This window comes from Lytechinus variegatus, chromosome 2 (assembly GCF_018143015.1).
Source record: "Lytechinus variegatus isolate NC3 chromosome 2, Lvar_3.0, whole genome shotgun sequence".
NCBI lineage: Eukaryota > Metazoa > Echinodermata > Echinoidea > Temnopleuroida > Toxopneustidae > Lytechinus > Lytechinus variegatus.
Genome location: NC_054741.1, coordinates 50,871,400 through 50,877,399, shown reverse-complemented (window position 1 = coordinate 50,877,399; position 6,000 = coordinate 50,871,400).

The window sequence follows — 6,000 nt, the reverse complement described above, 5'->3', positions numbered from 1 at the left end:
TGTTATTTGAGCTTTAATTGTAACTGTAAAGCGTAATTGTTCACAATATATCAATCAACTGAGATAATCTTTTAAAACTAAACATTTTTATTCATCTACAAAAAAAAATCATGTTATAATTCTTTAAACAGTATTTCAAAAATAAAAGTAATGGAGATCTAGGTATACATTCATCTGCATGTTACTTGTACTGAAAAAAAAATGATTTTAAATTAATATCATAATCTAATTTCTAATTTTCACAGAAATTCTACAGTTGTGTGAGTGTAGGCCAATATCTAAAGTAATCTATACAAAATGAATCAGAAGGAAATGCTTTTTATCCTCCTTTAGAAATGTGCAAGAGCTATTTCTTTAATATTATAAGTCAATTCAAAAGTTCAAACTATCTTTACATGCTTAGTGAGAAAAACACATCTGGTTCAAATTTTGATTATTTTGCAATTCTTGTGATTTCTTGAGAAAGTATAGATTCACTGGATATAAAACTCCCCCCCCCCCATGAAAGTACCTACAAAAATGAGGTCACCAAAAATCACATGTAATTGCATGTGCAACAGGACTCTTTGAATACCAGTTACACTTTACAATTGCTCTGTTTTCCAGCACTCAAACACATTTCAAACCAATTATACGGGATCTCTTTGTAGTCCTTATCAGTTTATATAAAACCCCAGCCTCAAAATATTCAAGACCCCTGAATATCAAATGGGGGGTAAATACTGGTATCTCGTGAAGCCATGCTATGATTTACCAGGAGGCGCGAAAGGGGGATCAGGCTATTTCCTTTTGTTACAGAAAAGCTTTTGTTATGGAACAGACAAGGTTTAATCCCTCTTCACCATACTGCAAGGGTCCTTCAAGAATTGGTCACTGAAAAAGTCTGAATACAAATTAAAATACCTTTGAAGAGGCACAACTAAATTTAGAAATAAATCATAGAATAAACAGTGCGCGACACTGGCACTCGTTCGTCCGATGGTCTCAGACCAGTAAAAATTGCGGTCGGGCCAGTAACTTTTCAGAAACAACCAGATTTACTGGTCTGACATGACCAGTAAAACATATATATTAATATAAATAATATTTTCTCCTCATTAGTAAATAATACAAGTGGAATGCCTCTGGCCCGTCTCACCTGCACAAAAACTTAACCTCAGGTTAAGATTTTGATGTTGATTCCTCCAACATGGTCTAAGTTCATTGACCCTAAATGACCTTTGACCTTGGTCATGTGGCATGAAACTCTACTAGGATGTTCAGTAATACTTGATTAACCTTATGGCCAAGTTTCATGAACTAGGTCCATATACTTTTAAGTTATGATGTCATTTTAAAAACTTAACCTTAGGTTAAGATTTGATGTTGACGCCGCCGCTGCCTATAGTCTCACTCTGCTATGCAGGGGAGACAAAAAATTACTTTGGCATCTCAAAACATAGCTTTCCAAAATTGAGGAATGGTTCTCATGAATTATGTTGTGTGTGTGTGTATGTGGGTACTGTTTGGTAGTAATTTTTTTTGGGGGGGGCCGATAAAAGACAGAAAAATAAACAAGTCTTTATCTATGTTTTTCTTTATTTTGGGGGACCAGTGAATTTTAGGTTTGGACCAGTAAAAAGTGGAAAATCTGAGTATCTACTGGTGTGACATGAAGGTTGGGCCAGTAGAAAAAAGGGTTACACTTTGTAATTCCGAAGGTTCCTAATTCCGATACACGTAAACTGCCTATACCTCAATGTTCGTTAATCCGAACATTTGTGGCGTTATTCTGAAGGTTCGATAATCCGAAAATGAAATAAGGTTCGATGTTCCGAAGTTTCGTTAATCCAAAAACGAAATAAGGTTCGTTAATCCGAAAACGAAATAAGGTTTGTTAATCATTTTGTATTCAGACTAAAGAACCTTCGGAATTACGAACCTCACTTCTTTTTCGGATTAACGAACCTTTGGAATACGAACCTCATTTCGTTTTCGGATTAACGAACCTTTGGATATACGAACCTTCGGAATATCCGAACCTTCGGAATAACGAAGCCTCGGAATTACGAATGTATGCGGAAAAAAGAGTTAGTGTGGAGCCCTGGAATAAAAGGTTGTTTCCATAGCCATACCCATATTTTTCCCAAGAGGGGCAAGAACAAAACGGACAATAAAAGTTCATTAGCATTTATGAAAACAAGATAAGCAAAGTCATTAATCTGGTGATGAGGGTTTTGTGTTGCATATCCAGGTTGCATATACCATAACTATATCATTAATAGAATATTTTACTGAATGATGCTTAAAGGGATGGTCAAGGCTGAAGTTACTTATAGCTTTTTACACAGGCTAAAATTTCCTTAACCCCATACTATAGGTGGGGCTAAATGGAAATTTAGCCCCACCTATAGTATGGGGTTAAGCTTAGCCCACTTTCTTTTTACACAGCATTTTTGCAAAGTGGGCTAACCCCACCTATAGTATGGGATTATTTGGCCCTGCAAAAAAGCAGGGTTATCCCACCAATTGCGTTACTAAGAGCAATAGTACGGGGTTAAGATCGCATGTGTAAAACGAAAGTGGGCTTAGCTTAACCCCGTACTATAGGTGGGGCAAAAATGGAAATTTGGCCCCATCCATAGTACGGGGTTAAGGAAATTGTAGCGTGTGTAAAAAGTGTACGAGTGAAGTACTTGTACTACGAATGATCGACGAAAACCACTAGTCCGGGGTTAGCGAGTTTCGTGTGTGAAAAGCAAGCATTCCTTATCCGGGGTTAGCAATAACAATTATGCATGTGTGAAAAGGAAAAAAATAGTACGGGCTTAAGGATAGTACGGGGTTAGCGATAGTCCGGGGTTAAGAAAATCCAGTGTAAAAAGGGCATTATAGCTTAATAAATAGGGTAGAATTCACTGAGCAAAATGCCGAAAATTTCATCAAAATCGGATAACAAATAACAAATCAACAGCTGTACGGAAAACACGGCGAGATTTTCGTATTTGTGAGTTTTGTGATATTTTCTTTTTGGTTAAGTTAAGGATCTTTAGAATATTTACCACAAATTAGTAAAAGATAATTTGTTAAAATATTCAAACTGACATAGTTTTTATCATTTATTGTAAACAAAGAGCGTAGCTTTAAAGGGATGGTCTGGGCTGAAAACATTAATATCTTAATACATAGAGTAGAATTCACTGAACAAAATGCCGAAAATTTCATCCAAATCAGATAACAAATAACAAAGTTATTGAAGTTTAAAGTTTAGTAATATTTTGTAAAAACAGTCGTCATGAATATTCATTAGGTGGGCTGATGATGTCATATCTCCACTTGTTCTTTGTACTTTATTATATGAAATTAGGTTTATTCAAATTTTTTTCCTCCAAGGAGTAGAAAAATTGGATTGACTACTGATTTGAGTGCATTAGTTATTTATTGCCACAACTTATTTCATTATAAGGGAGACATATTTATTCACACAAGTATGAAGTAATGAAAAATTATGATTTTATGTAATAACATAAGAAAACTGAAAGTGGAGATGTGACATCATCAGCCCACCTAATGAATATTCATGACAACTGTTTTCACAAAATATTTCCAAAATTTAAACTTCATTAACTCTATTATTCATTATCCGATTTGGATGAAATTTTCAGCGTTTTGTTCAGTGAATTCTACTCTATGTAGTAAAATATAAATATTTTCAGCCCGGACCATCCCATTAATGTTCCTCCTTCTTTATCAATTAATTTCTCTTACCCTCCCCCACCTTACACCCCTTCACTTTCTTCCCCTCCACATCACCCCACCCTCTTTCTATTTCTCTCTTGCATACATGTATCTTCCATCGTAATACAAACTATAGTTTTCTCTGATGTTGACATTTACAATCAAATAATAACTTCTAGAAAATACATACACTTTCAACAGCATGGAAGTTAATTCTACAGGATAACACCACTAGAAGAATGATTAAAGCAGAAAGAATGTACATACCAACAAAAAAATAGTAATAATTAGGGCAAACTGAAATTTGCTATTGAAAATCATTATGGTCCTCTACCTTGCCCTGATCACTGACTTTTCTTACATCTCAATTGTGCCCAAAATTAACAGAAATTCTGAACATTAAAGGGATACTGCTGGCTGAAGATATTTATATCTAAAGAAATAAGAGTAAAATCCACAGAGCAAAATGTTTAAAATTTCATTAAAATCTGATAACAAATAATGAAGTTATTGAATTTTAAAGATATCCATTATTCTGGTGAAATAGTTCTAGGCATGTCTTCATGAATATTCATTATAAGTGGGATGATTATTTCACATCCCCACTTTCCTTTTTTTTAATGTTATTACAAAAATCATTAATGTTTCATTTTTTCAGAAAAGTGTAAATGATGTGTCTCCATTATGATGAAATAAGTTGAAGCAAGAAATGCACTTAATCAATTGCCAGTTCAATTGTTTTAGTTCTTGAGAGAAAAATTTTGAATAAACCTAATGACATATAATGAAATACAAAAGAACAAGTGGGGATATGACATCATCAGCACACCTAATGAATATTCATAACAACATGCCTAGAACTGTTTCACCGAAATAAGGCAAGTTTTTAAAATTCAATAACTTTGTTATTTGTTATCCAATTTTGATAAAATTTTCAACATTTGGCTCTGTGAATTTTAGTCTATTTATTGAGATATAAATTTATATCTTCAGCCTGGAGCATCTCTTTAATATGCAGGTGGGTGATGAGCAAGGGGGCAAATTGCTGACTCGTCTATTGCCAACTCGTCTACTCATCACATGGTCTACCTCCATTTAGTCTAATGCCACTCTGTCCATCTTGTTTAGCAATCATTTGGTCCAATCATTACTTCATCTAATTACCAGTTCATCTATGATCATTTTGTCTCATTACCAGTTGGTCTAATATTTTCAATTTATTTTCATTATGCTTTGCCCAATTAACACTCAATGCAATTAGACCAAATGGTATATGGACTAAATGGATATTGGACCAACAGGTTATTAGAAGAAATGGTAATTAGACCATATCATATAGTGGACGAACTGATGGTAGACCAAATGATAGTAGTCAAGTTGGACGAATTGGCATTAGACCAACTGAAAATAAACCAAGCAAGGGGTAGTACCCTCAAATTTAATGAAGTAGTTTTACATTTAATACTGGATGAACGATGGGTGCAACTGTTATTGCACTTGTCATACTCAACCATTTTCTCATCAAATTTGACAAGGAAAGGACAAGAATACTGTAATTTCTGCAAAATAATGATAAATATGATGAGACATATAATCCTTTTGACTAGCTTGTTTTAGAGTGTATTCTATGTTGAATTATCAAAGACTGACAGTGTGCTCATACTTCATTTTTCAATGGCAAAAACAAAGTTTGTGAAAAACATTCAGTTCATTAAATTAATAATAATGCAGGGTGCTACATAAGCACTTGCCCGATTGTCCAGGGCAAGTAAAAGTTAGAGTAGGGCAAGTGTTTTGAAGTAAAGACCAAAACTAATTGCCCGAATTGGGCAAGCAAAATTCTCACAGTAGAATGACCAAAATTAGGGTCAATATGATATGATATTGACCCTAATTTTGGTCATGGCAGGCAAGATAAAATCACTTTTAACAAGGTAGATCAGTTCATGTCAAAAGAGAGAAAGGGTCAATGGTTTAAATAACCACAAAACTTTCCTTTGAAGAGGTAAAACTTTTTTTTCAAGGATTTTTGGGGCAAGTGAAATAAAATTTTGGAAAGTATATTCCACCTATCAAAATTTACTTGCCCGACTGTCGGACTGGGTAAGGGCTTCTTAAAAAATTATGTAGCACCCTGTAATGCCAAACGATTACTTTTTTATACAAATTTACATGCATGGATGTTGGTTACAGCTTGAGGGACTGACATTTGCAAGGCAAGAATATGAAAGAGCATAGAGTACAATATTCAATGGGTGCACTTACATCTTATACAGATGCACT